Below are 13134 nucleotides of genomic sequence, written 5' to 3'. Positions count from 1 at the left end.
AAAATACAATAATTGATGTAGAAAGTCAGTGGATGAGCTAAACAGCAGAATAAAGAGGAAAGAGGAAATAATCAGTGAACTAGAAGAGGGAATAATAAAAATTACCCAACCTGATAGAATTAAAAAAAGAAACAAATTCACAATGATAGTTGAATACTGTAATATTCCTTTCTTAACAATTGATAGACTACTTAGACAAAAAATTGGCAAGTATGTAGAAGAACTCAACAGAACTCAACATCATCAACCAGTAGGATGGAACTGACATTTATAGTGCCCTCTACCAAATATCAGCAGAATACAAATTCTTTTCAAGTGTTTACAGAATATATAGCCAGATAAGCCATATCCTAGTGTATAAAAACAAACAAACAAAAAACCTCCAAAACTTAGCAAATTAAAAAGAATTGAAATCATAGTGAGTGTGTTCTCTAGCCCAAATGGAATGAAATTAAAAACAATAGAAAGTTACAGAAAATTCTCCAAACACTTGAAAACTAAATAACACACTTTTAAATAAACCTGGTTATTTAGAAAGAGGATCAAAAAGGATGGCTCGAGAGAATTTTAAAAAAACTGTTCGAATGAAAATGAAAATAAAAAGTATCAAAATTTGTGGGACACAGCCAAAGCAGTACTGAGAGGGAAATTTATAGCACTAAAAGCATACATTAGAAAAGAGAAATGTCCTCAAATCAGTCATCTAAACCCCCATCTCAATAAAAAAGAACAAAAATAAATACAATGCAAGCAGAAAGAAGGAAATAATAAAGAGCATAAATTAATGAAGAGGAAAACAAAACAATAGAAAAAAATCACTGAAACAGTTTGTTCTTTGAAAAGATCAATAAAATAGACAAACTTCTAGTAGGACTGATAAGGAAAAAAATAGAGAAGACACAAATGACTGGTATCAGGGATGAAACAAGAGAAATCTTTATAAAACCTGCAGACTTAAAAAGACAATAAGGGGCTGGGTGCAGTGGCTCACGCCTGTAATCCCAGCACTTTGGGAGGCCGAGGTGGGCGGATCACAAGATCAGGAGATCAAGACCATCCTGGCTAACATGGTGAAACCCTGTCTCTACTAAAAATACAAAAAAATGAGCCGGGTGTGGTGGCGAGTGCCTGTAGTCCCAGCTACTCGGGAGGCTGAGGCAGGAGAATGGCGTGAACCCGGCAGGCAGAGCTTGCAGTGAGCCAAGATCACGCCACTGCACTCCTGCCTGGGCAACAGTGCGAGACTCCATCTCAAAATAAATAAATAAATAAATAAATAAATAAATAAGACAATAAGGAAATACTATGAACAACTCTACACATATAAATTGAACAACTTCAATGAAATGGACCAAAGTCTCAAAAAACACAAACTACCACAACTATCCAATATGAAATAGATAATTTAATAGCACTATAAATATTAAGGAAATTGAATTAGTAATTAAAATAAAAACTTCCTCTCAAAGAAATTTTCACACATTGATGATGATTTCACTGAAGAATTCTACCAAACATTTGAAAAAGAATAACAATAACTTCCATAAAGTAGAAAAAGTGAGGTGGGAGGACACATTCTAATTCATTTTCTGAAGCTAGTGTTACCCTGATCCAAAACAAGAGAAAGACAGCTCAAACAAAGAAGCTGCAGACCAATATCTCTCATATATATAAATACAAAAACCCTTACCAAAATATTGGCAAATAGAATTCACAGTATATAAAAAGAATTATAGATTAGACCACATGGGATTTATTCCACAGATGCAAAGCTGTTTCAGTATTTGAAAATCTATGTAGTCTATCATATTAACAGGTTAAAAAGGAAAAATCACATGAGCATATTAAAATCATGCAGAAAAAGTATTTGATAAAATTTAATACCCATTCATGATACTGTCAGAACAACACGAAGAGAGGGAAACTTCTTCAACTTAATAAAGAGCAGTTACAAAATACCTGCAGCTTCCATTATACTTAATAGCGAAAGACTGAATGCTTTACCCCTAAAATTGGGAAGGAGGCAAGGATGTCCACCCTTATTCAACATCATCTTTAGTCAACATTGTACTGTAAGTTCTAGTGAGTGCATTAAGGCAAAAACAAACAAAAAACCCTAAAAAACAGAAATAGAAGGCCTATGTATTGGAAAGGAAGAAGTAAAATCGTCCTTATGACATGAATGTATATGTAGAAAATGCCAGGGAATCTACAAAAACTTCCTAGAACTGAAAGGTGAGTTCAACAAGGTTACAGGATACAGGATAAACATAGAAAAGGCCAGTTTGGCTGGGCGTGGTGGCTCACACATGTAATCCCAGCACTCTGGGAGGCCAAGTCAGGCAGATGGCTTTAAGTTCAGGAGTTTGAGACCAGCCTGGGCAATATAGTGAAACCCTATCTCTACAAAAACACAAAAAATTAGCCAGGTGTGGCTGCATGCACCTGTGGTCCCAGCTACTTCTGGAGACTGAGCTGGAGGATCACTTGACCCTAGGAGGTAGAGGTTGCAGAGGTTTCAGTGAGCTGAAATTGTGCCACTGCGACTTGAGCCTGGGTGAGAGTGAGACCTTGTCTCAAAAAAAAAAAAAAAAAGAAAAAGAAAGAAAGAAAAGAAAAAAGGGAAGAAAAGAAAAATAAAAGACAATTTTATCTCTACAAACGAGCAATGGGCATGTGGATATAAAATTTAACTATACAATATTATTTACAATTGCTAAAAAGGAAGTAAAGTACTTATGTGTAAATCCAACAAAATGTTTGCTAGAAGTGTATGCTGAAAACTACAAAAGCCTGATGAAAGAAATTAAAGAAGACTTAAATAAATGGACAGACACATGCATCGGAAACTTCACATGGTAAAGATGTCTGTTACCCTCAAATTGACATACAGGTTTAACCCAATTCCTATCAAAGACCGTGCAAGATATATTGTAAATACAGACAAGATTATTTTAAAATTTATATGAAAAGGCAACATAACTAATTAAAATAATTTTTAAGAAGAAAATAAGGTGGCAGCGATCATTCTACTGCAATTCAAGACTATTTATCTGGCTATAGTAATCAAAACTGTGTGACACGGTTGAGGGACAGACACACACATCAAAGAAACAGAACCCATAAGCAGACCTAAACAGATGCGTGACTGATTTTTGACAAAGGTGCAAAAGCAATACAATGGAGGAAGGATAGTCTTTTCAAAAAGCAGAAACAATTGGACACTTATAAGCATAAACAAAACAAAACAAAAAAACAACCTCAACTTCAGTCTCATAGTTTATACAATAACTGAAAATGGATTATGGATTTAAATATAAAACATAAAACTATAAAACATACAGAAAAATACAGAAGAGAAAATATCTGGGATCTAAAACTAGGCAAAGAATTCCAAAAGCATGATCTATTAAAGAAAACATTTAAAAACTGGACTATATCAGCAATTTAAAAAACTTTTTGTGAAAAACCTTGTTAAGAAGATAAAAAGACAAGCTACAGACTGGGAGAAAATATTTGCAAATTATATAGTTATGATATCTGTATCCAAAATAGATAAAGAATTCTCAAAACTGAAAACAAAAAACCTAATTTAAAAAATTTTATATTTGGGAAGACATTTCACCAAAGAACACATCAGAGTCAAATGTGCACATGAAAAAGTTCTTAACACCATTAGTCACTGGGGCAATGCAAATTACATAATGAAATGTAATAATGAAATTTTATTAGTCTGTTCTCACATTGCTGTAGGGAAATACCCCAGACTGGGCAATTTATAAAGGAAAGAGATTTAATTGACTCACAGCTCTGCCTGGTTGGAGAGGCCTCAGGAAACTTACCATCATGTTGGAAGGCGAAGGGGAAGTAAGCTTGGACCTTCTCACGTGGCAGCAGGAGAGAGAATAGTGAGTAAGAGAGGAACTATCAAACACTTATAACACCATCAGATCTCGTGAGAACTCACTCACTATCATGAGAACAGCATGAGAGGGACCACCCCCATGACCCAATCACCTCCCACCAGATCTCTCCCTCAACACCTGGGGGATTATAATTCAAGATAAAATTTGGGTGGGGACACAAAGCCTAACTACATCAGAAATATCTAATATGGGCACATATTGGAATGGCAAAAATTTAAAAAGACTGACCATATCAAATGTTAATGAGGATGTAGGAGAGCTGGGATTCTCATATATAGAACTCTCAGATATGGCTGGAGGGAGTGTAAAGTAGTACAAACACTCTGGAAAACAGTTCAGCTGTGTCTTAGAAAGTTAAACACATATCTAACACACTACCCAGTCATTGTATTCTTAGGTATTTACCTAAGATAAATGAAAGCATACAACCATATAAAGACTTATTTATGAATGTTCATAGCAGCTTTATTTCTAATAGCCCCAAACTGGAAACAACCCAAAAGCCCATCAGCAGATGAATGCACAAACTGTATTTAAACAGTTAACAAACAAATTGGAATATTACTTATCAATAAAAAGGAATGAATGATTGATGCACATGTTAATATGGAGAAAATAGTTTTGCTGAATGAAAGAAGCCAGACAAGAAAGAGTAAATAGTGTGGGATTCCAGTTATATAAAATTCTAGAAAATGTAAACTAATCTATAGTGACAGCAGATCAGTGGTTACATGGGGATGGGGCAGGGAATGAATGGGAAGGCATGAGAGGGAGGGATTACTAAGGGGAATAAGGAAACTTTTAGAGTATATGGATATGTTCATTATCTTGAAGGTAGTGATTGTTTCATGGGTTTATACTTATGTCAGAATTTATCAGATTGTATGCTCTAAATATGTGCAGTCTATTGTATAATGATTATCCCAAATACACCTGTTAAAAAGTGTGTTAATAAAGTTTTGACCATTGATCACAATTATTACATAGCCATTTACCTCAATTCACCAGTATTTGCGGAGCACTGGTGTAATGCAATTAGCTATGATCAAACCACAAAATGGCAGTAATGTAAATATCTGATGGTTTTAGATTTCTTCCAAAGTCATCATAATTAAATTATAATAGTTGACTGGTTTGGAGGAGTTCAGTTGACTCAAAACAGATTCTTCCTAGGAAGGTATAGAGAGTTTCAATTTAGAGATATAATGGCTATTGAAAATCTGTTATAATGTAAGAAAATAAATTAAAAACATATTTTTTAAAATGAGGGAAGGACATCTCCAAAATTAAAAAATGAGCTCTCTGTATTTAAAATGGGATTTGGCTTACAAAGCCGTCAATTGCACTTAACTTTTGTGAGAAATATTTATCCCTTAAAAGGATGTGTAGTCAAAGTGGTCACACTGACCCAGAACAGTAGCCAGAGTCAATCAACATTATTTTTATAGGTTTTTGTGGACTTGGTTTCAAAATTGTTGTTTTTTCCTAATTTAAAATTTTATTTTTGAATTTCATTCATTAGGTTCCAAAGTCCTGCCCTTGTGAATAAATGGATGTATTCATACACATATTTAGTTGTTTATAAAATCTGCTTTGCATTTTAACACCATAGCAATGTCGTTCTAAGGTCGTAGAATTACTTTTAAGAACAACATTAATACAATTCATAATGTTGATTTTTCTTCATGCTAAAGCGCTTTACATGTATCCCTATAGCCGTGTACTACCTTTGCCTGGTTACTGCAAGGTATTTTTATATATATATATTTTTTTATTATACTTTAAGTTCTACGGTACATGTGCACAACATGCAGGTTTGTTACATATGATACATGTGCCGTGTTGATGTGTTGCACCCATTAACTCGTCATTTACATTGGGTATATCTCCTAATGCTATCCCTCCCCCCGCCTCCCACCCCACAACAGGCCCTGGTGTGTGATATTCTCCTTCCTGTGTCCAAGTGTTCTCATTGTTCAATTCCCACCTATGAGTGAGAACATGTGGTGTTTGTTTTTTTGTCCTACTGCAAGGTATTTTTAATCATTTGAGAGAGAAGGGTTTTTCTTTAAATCCATAGCTATTATAAGGCAAACCATTCTCAGCACTGGTGGGTAGTTTCATGGACTTATTATGCAAAGGAAATCATATCAGCAGTGATGCGCAGTTGAAGATTTCTCAGGTAGAAGTACAAAGATGAGACAGAGTCAATCCAAAGCATTGGCAACTAAGTCTCAAAGTAAGGTAGCATTTGTGGAAATAAAGGGGTTAGTGGATCCTAGCTATAGTGTGGAAACAAGTAGAAGTTGGCTTATTGAGTGTGCTCATCATCAAGTCATGTAGGGACCTCAGAAGCTGGTAGAGGGAAGAGAAGAAAGCTGGGAACTGCCAAGCCCAAGATGAGGTTGCCAAGACTAAAATAGGACTGGTCTCTGATGGAGTCATAGAGAGGCCATCAGCATCACATTAAGTAAACAATATGTGGCTCCTTGAGCTAATAGGCCAGCATCTATATCTAAGTGGAAACTTTTTGGCAAAAAGGCAAGATCCCAGGATCTTCTAGAACAGAGGTTAACAAACTATGGCCTTTGGGCCAAATATAGCCCGTGACCTGTCACGGCTTTATTTGTTTATATATAATGCTGTACAGAAGCACATGTCTGTTCACGTGTTACAATGACAGAGTTGAGGAGTTGTGACAGAAACTGCAGGCTTTGCAAAGCCAAAAATATACTCTATCTGGCCCTTTGCAGAAAATGTTTGGCAACCTCTGTTCTAGAAGATGGTGAGGCTTGGAGTCAGTATTGTGTTTCCAAGTGATATGTTTGTCATGGGCTGAGGGAAACCACTGAAAAGAGGGAAATGGCAAGGTTTAGGCAGGATGTCAAGACCATATCTGAATAGTCTAGAGTCCAGGACCCAGGTATAGGCAGAAACCAAAGCAAAAGATAACTCCTATTGACTGGACAAACATGGGGAGGATTAAGGCAAGAATGAGGCTCATTAGGCTTGTGAAATCCAAGCACACTTTATAATAGATATAGACAATTCCAAAGCAAGGACAGCAAGTCCAGTTTCAATGATTGGCTGATGGGTTTCAGCCAATGGTCAGTTTGAAATGCTCAGTGCTGAGTGGAGCTGGGAAGGCAGAGACTGCCCCGGGAGTAAGGAACTATCAAGTCCGAATAACCTGGATCTTTCTGCTAGACAATAGGAGGATGGCACTATCCTCTCTACTTCCTATTCAATATGGTAGCTCATCACACTCATCAACAAAAGGAGTGCAGTGGAAATTAAAATATCTCCCAGATATAGTTGTCAGATTTAGCAAATAAAAATACAGAACACCTAGTTAAATTTGAATTTCAGATAAACAAAGAAAAAAATTTAATGTAAGTTTGTCTGAAATATTGCACTGGACATTATTATACTAAAATTATTTATTATTTGGAATTCAAATTTCACTGAGAGTCCTGCATTTTGTCTGGCAACACAATTCCCCGGAAACTGGCCACCTTTGTGATAAATTATGATTAACAAAACAATGTTTTAACTTCTGTTTTTTTTTTTTTTTTTTTGAGACGGAGTCTCGCTCTGTCGCCCAGGCTGGAGTGCAGTGGCGCAATCTCGGCTCACTGCAAGCTCCGCCTCCCGGGTTCACGCCATTCTCCTGCCTCAGCCTCTCGGAGTAGCTGGGACTACAGGTGCTCGCCACCACGCCCGGCTAATTTTTTTGTATTTGTAGTAGAGACGGGGTTTCACCGTGGTCTCGATCTCCTGACCTCGTGATCCGCCCGCCTCGGCCTCCCAAAGTGCTGGGATTACAAGCGTGAGCCACCGCGCCCGGCCCCTTCTGGGGCAGTAAGAAATTTCTAGACCTCTGGTCCTTTTTGTTTCTCCCTCTGTCTATATACTTCCTTTCCCACCTCCTTTTATCTCCTCTCTATCACTTCCATTTCAAGCCTTGTCCAGTCACATCTGTCAATACTTCCAAGAATTATCATATGGCTTTAACTCTCATTGATTAAACCAGAGAAAGGCTGGAAACAGAGAAAGAAGAAGTCTACCTTCTTAAAGTGACTCACAGGAAGGAAACCTGGTGAACAGACAGTTCGACGATTGGTTTCTGACTCACTGGAGATTTCTTTGCTAGAGATATGCATCGTTAATTTGGTATCAACAAACCATTGACATTTCCCGGGCAGTACACAGAATGCTGTCTTGGTAAAAATGGGTTTAGATTAACTGCTGGGCACTTTCTGGTTCCAAACATTAAATTAAAATGGAGATTTTTGGGTTTCATGGAAATCTCTCAGATAAAAAGCAGAAGACTCTGTGAGGACCGCGCTCATGGTTTTCAGGCATCATCCCAGCACTATATTCTGTGAAGATGTTCTTGGGAAAAGTTCAAGAGAAGTCAAATCCGTGTACTTGCTGTATGCTGTGGTCACAGTGGATAAACCTCACCTGCAGTGAAGAGGATGTGGGCTAAGATTATGCTCAGTGATGACTTTAAAAGCTTGGGTAATATGTAAAAAACACTTACAAAATGTTAAACTGATGGGATTTTCATTATTCTTCCCTACCAATCATTCTCTAGTGACCTTTCCACCACTGTAACAGTATTGGAGGCACCCATGTGGATCTCCCTCTGAGAAAGAACTTGCTGTTCAGCTGTAAGGAGTGCAGTTAGTTTGCAGCCCCCAGCTGTTAGCACCTTAGCATTGTCTCATCTTTGAAGCTAAGGCCATCCTCTTCTTGGGCAGCCCCCAGAGAAGGGCTGAGCACAGAGGGGTTGCTATGGCTTGGCCATTTCTTTCAACATGGAGCTCCTCAAATGAGCAATATTTGTTTTCGAAATACCCATGAAGTGAGCCAAAACTTTGTCAGGTCTGCACTGAGCTCTGAGGCTCTTGCAGTCCAATCCTGCTTCCTCCCCATTTTGTCTTCATTTCCCAATGCAATTGATTAAATGATTGTGTCCCCTTAAATTCATATGTGGAAATCCTAACCTCCAAGATGATGGTATGAGCAGGTGGGGACTTTGGGTGATAATTAGGTCATGAGTGTACAGCCCTATACACCGATGAATGGGATCGGTGCCTTTATAAAAAAGAACCAAATAGAGCTCTCTCACTCTTTCCACCGTGGGAGGATACAATGACAAGTTGGAATCTGCAACCCAGAAGAGGGCCCTGACCATAACCCAACCATGCTGGCACCCTGATCTTGGACTTCCACCTCCAGAACTGTGAAAAATAAACTTCTGTTGTTTCAGCCACCCAGTCTGTGATACTTTGTTATAGCAGCCAGAACTAAGACACCCAAGAAACCTCTTGCTTTCCTAATTCTACCTCCTTGGCCACTTCCCTGAGAGCACATCTGACACACTATCATGGCTCAAGAAAGCAGGCAGAACGGGTGCCATTTTAACAAAAGAAAATATATTTTACAGGGAAAGTTCTTACCAGAAAGGAAGGGGACAAAAGGGTAAGTTCAGTACTTCCTGCCCAAGAGAGAATGTGAATGAGAAAGAAATAGAGGCAGAGTATGACCTTCAAATATTAGGGTCTTGCCTCCACTCTTCCTTGGGGTCAAGCCTTGTTGGGGGCGGGCTATAGAAGCATTTAGAAAGGTATTAGGAACCTAAGAACATTGGGCGAGTGACGTGGTTTCCCACACATGGCCTGGAGGAGGCTGAAAGCACCTAGGAGAAGCCCCGTATTTGTCTTGGCACCATGTCTAACATGGCTTGAATGAGATAGTGCAGCATTAGCAGACAGAGGAACCTTCATAGACAGCAATGTGATGTTTCCCTATGTTTCTACAGGCCCCGGTAAAGGTCAGGGAAATTCAAGGGGGATTGCTGAAAATGTAGAGCCCTGAGGTTGGGAAGTAGAAGCCACTGAGATCAAGGACTTTGATTTCTAGGGGCAATGACATTGTCAGTGTTCCACAGCTATGAATGCCATTGCATGCCAGTGGAGGGCCTAAACCAGGGTCACCTCAGGGGAACTAGCATAGGACCTAAACCAACCCAGATGTTGCCATACTGATTCCCACATGCATAGTCACATTGTAATGCCACGCCCACCAACCATAGACACAGGTGCTAACGTTGGGGAACTTAAGGATGCTGGAAGAGACCAAGATAGCCTGATGGTGTAAGTCCGCTCTTTTCCTCTTTACTCCACAGGGTTAAGGGTGCACAGGGAGGAAGATTTGATCAGTTACAGAAAACAAAGAAGCTGCATATTTTTGCACAGCTGAGTGTGTGTGAATCAATTAGTGACCCCACTGCATTTGAATAAAACAGCTTACATTTTGAATTTTTGTCCAAGCTATACAGTTAAGAGGGTCAAACTTAGGGTCTCTTAAGTCACATCTGAGTAACAGCCACCTGAAGGGAACCTCCACGGGCAGACAAAATTATAGTCTCTCTGTGTGGTGAACGTTTGGTCTTTCTCTAGACCACATTTTCCAAGCAGTGGGAAATGAACCACTGGTGATAACCAAGATGATTTTAGGGGGTGTGTGGACACCATTAATTAACACTGAATACACCCAAAGTATTTCCAGTTTCTATCAGTCCTGATGACATAAGAGAAAGTTTTTGTGGCACTCTGGTCTTCAACCTCTCTAAAACTTTCCAATTCCTGTCCTTCCCCCAGCCTTTTTTTTTTTGGAGACAGGGTCTAGCTCTGTCACCCAGATTGGACTGTGGTGGCACCATCAGGGCTCACTGCAGCCTCAACCTCCCAGGCTCAAGTGAGCCTCCCACCTCAGCCCCCTGAGTAGCTGGGACTACAGGCATGTGCCACCGTGCCCGGCTAATTTTTTTTTTTTAATTTTAGTAAAGATGAGGTCTTACTATGTTGCCCAAGCTGGTCTCAAACTCCTGAGCTTAAGTGATCCTCCCACCTTGTCCTCCCAAAGAGTCAAGGCATGATTAAAGGCGTGAGCTTTGCTCCCAGCTCCAGTTCCCCTTTTTGACAGTGAAATCAGACTTCAGAGGTTCAGCAGCACCCCCCATCCCAATGCAGCAGCCAAAGTGACCCTCAAAGAGACATCAAATCGTGTCCATTCTTCACTTAAGAACCTCCCGTGGCTCCTCATTTAACTCAGAGGAAAAGCCCAGTGGCCCTCACAGCCCTCCCTGACCTGGCACTTCACACTCCAGCCTCACCCACTTCCCACCCCCTCACTTACTGCTTCAGCCTCAGTGGCCTCTTGATTGGTCTCAGAATGTTCTTTCCCCAGACACTGTGACAGCTCACATCCTCTTCTGTCAAAACTTAACCCAGATGCCACCTTCAATGTGGGGACTCCCCAGATTATCCTGTCTTGGATTGCAAACTCTCCTCCACTCTCTTGCTCTGCTTCATGTATATGTGTGTGGGCATAATATCATTTACTTATTTGTATTTTTGTTGTTTAAATAAATGTGTGACTTTTTGTATGTTTATTGCGGCACTATTCACAATAGCAAAGACTTGCAACCAACCCAAATGTCCATCAATGATAGACTGGATCAAGAAAATGTGGCACATATACAGCATGGAATACTATGCAGCCATAAAAAGGATTAGTTCATGTCCTTTGTAGGGACATGGATGAAGCTGGAAACCATCATTCTTAGCAAACTATCGAAAGGACAAAAAACCAAACACTGCATGTTCTCGCTCATAGGTGGGAGTTGAACAATGAGAACACTTGGACACAGGAAGGGAAACATCACACACCGGGTCCTGTTTTGGGGTGGGGGGAGGAGGGAGGGATAGCATTAGGAGATATACCTAATGTAAATGACGAGTTAATGGGTGCAGCACACCAACATGGCACGTGTATACATATGTAACAAACCTGCACGTTGTGCACATGTACCCTAGAACTTAAAGTATAATAAAAAAAATAAATGTGTGACTTTTATTGCCTGCCTCTGCCACTAGAATGGAGGCTCCATGAGGTCAGGAGCTTCTGCCTGTTGTCTTCATTGCTGTCCCCTCAACCTTTAAAGCAGAGCTTGGTACTTAGTGGTTACTCACATCATACTGACTAATTAAACAAATGAATGTTCCCAGCTCCCACCAGCCCCTCCTACCTGTTATGGTCAATATCATGTCTTCTCTCCCTCAAGGCTCCCTTTTCACCTCCTCCTTTTCCTGGCAAAGCAACCACAAACACAACAAACAAAAATCTGCAAGATGCTGGGAGGCCAAGGCAGGTGAATCACTTGAGGTCAGGAGTTCAAGACCATTCTGGCCAACATGGTGAAACGCTGTCTCTACTAAAAATACAAAAATTAGCCAGGCATGGTGGTGTGCGCCTGTGATCCCAGCTACTCAGGAGGCTGAGGCAGGAGAATCACTTGTACCTGGGAGGTGGAGCTTGCAGTGAGCGGAGATTGCACCACTGCACTCCAGCCTGGGTGACACAGTGAGCCTCCACCTCAAAAAAACCCCAAAATAAAAACAAAACAGAAAAACCTGCAAGATGCCATAGTGCTCCCTTCTCAACTTCATGGAAATTCTGAAATATATATGGAATTCATTTTTCCTCCCAGATGTGCGATTTGGGGCGTGGAGTGTCAAAGGAAGAGAACTGGGGGAATTCTTGACCTGGCTGGGCTCTTCTTTGGCCCCAGCTCGCCTTTCATCCTTCACCTCCCTCCCATCCTGGCTGCTCACATTCCTACGTGGTGAGTTCTGCTCTTCAGCAGCGGAGCAAGGGCTGGGCTGGGCAGGGGAGAGTCGGAGGTTCCATGTGTCCAGCCTGCCCTGGTGGACTGATGGTTTTGCCCAAGAAAGGCATGCGAGGCCACGGCTTCTGACAGCCACAATCTGGAGTTGCTGTTAGGTCTGATTGAATGATTGACAAACCACAAGCAGAAATCTAGAACTCCGGAACCGGTCTGGTGGAAGGAGCCAACTCTGTTTGCAGTTTCCTCTTCTCACCACAGCACAGTGTCAGGTTACCACGGAGATAGGGAGGAACCTTCTGAGACCTCTCCAACGGTGGGTGGCAGCCACAGTCAGCCAGTGAGGACCACACCCAATCCTTGGCTCCGCCCCTCCTCCCACACCCCAAAAGAAGCCACACAGGGAGCTGGAGAGGGGCTGCCTCTGGAATGCACACCAGGGCTTGTCCACACACACTCCCTGGCCCTCTGCGCCTCTTTAGGGAGGTTCCTGCTGCTGGATCTGCTGCC

The 13134-nt window shown here is 40.6% G+C and overlaps 1 protein-coding gene across 1 annotated transcript in view; it reads left to right on the top strand.

The window, feature by feature from the left end:
• The window catches only part of PDHX (pyruvate dehydrogenase complex component X), a 198075-nt gene that overhangs the window by 148901 nt on the left and 36040 nt on the right, over positions 1-13134 (top strand). The window contains exon 11 of the transcript XR_008658385.2: positions 12490-12624. The gene's annotated coding sequence lies outside the window, so the exon portion shown is untranslated. The remainder of the gene's footprint in view (positions 1-12489; positions 12625-13134) is intronic.

Source organism: Symphalangus syndactylus, chromosome 6 (genome assembly GCF_028878055.3).
Source record: "Symphalangus syndactylus isolate Jambi chromosome 6, NHGRI_mSymSyn1-v2.1_pri, whole genome shotgun sequence".
NCBI classification, from domain to species: Eukaryota; Metazoa; Chordata; class Mammalia; order Primates; family Hylobatidae; genus Symphalangus; species Symphalangus syndactylus.
Note: the sequence above shows the minus strand (reverse complement) of the source record. Positions and strands in the feature narration are given on the sequence as shown.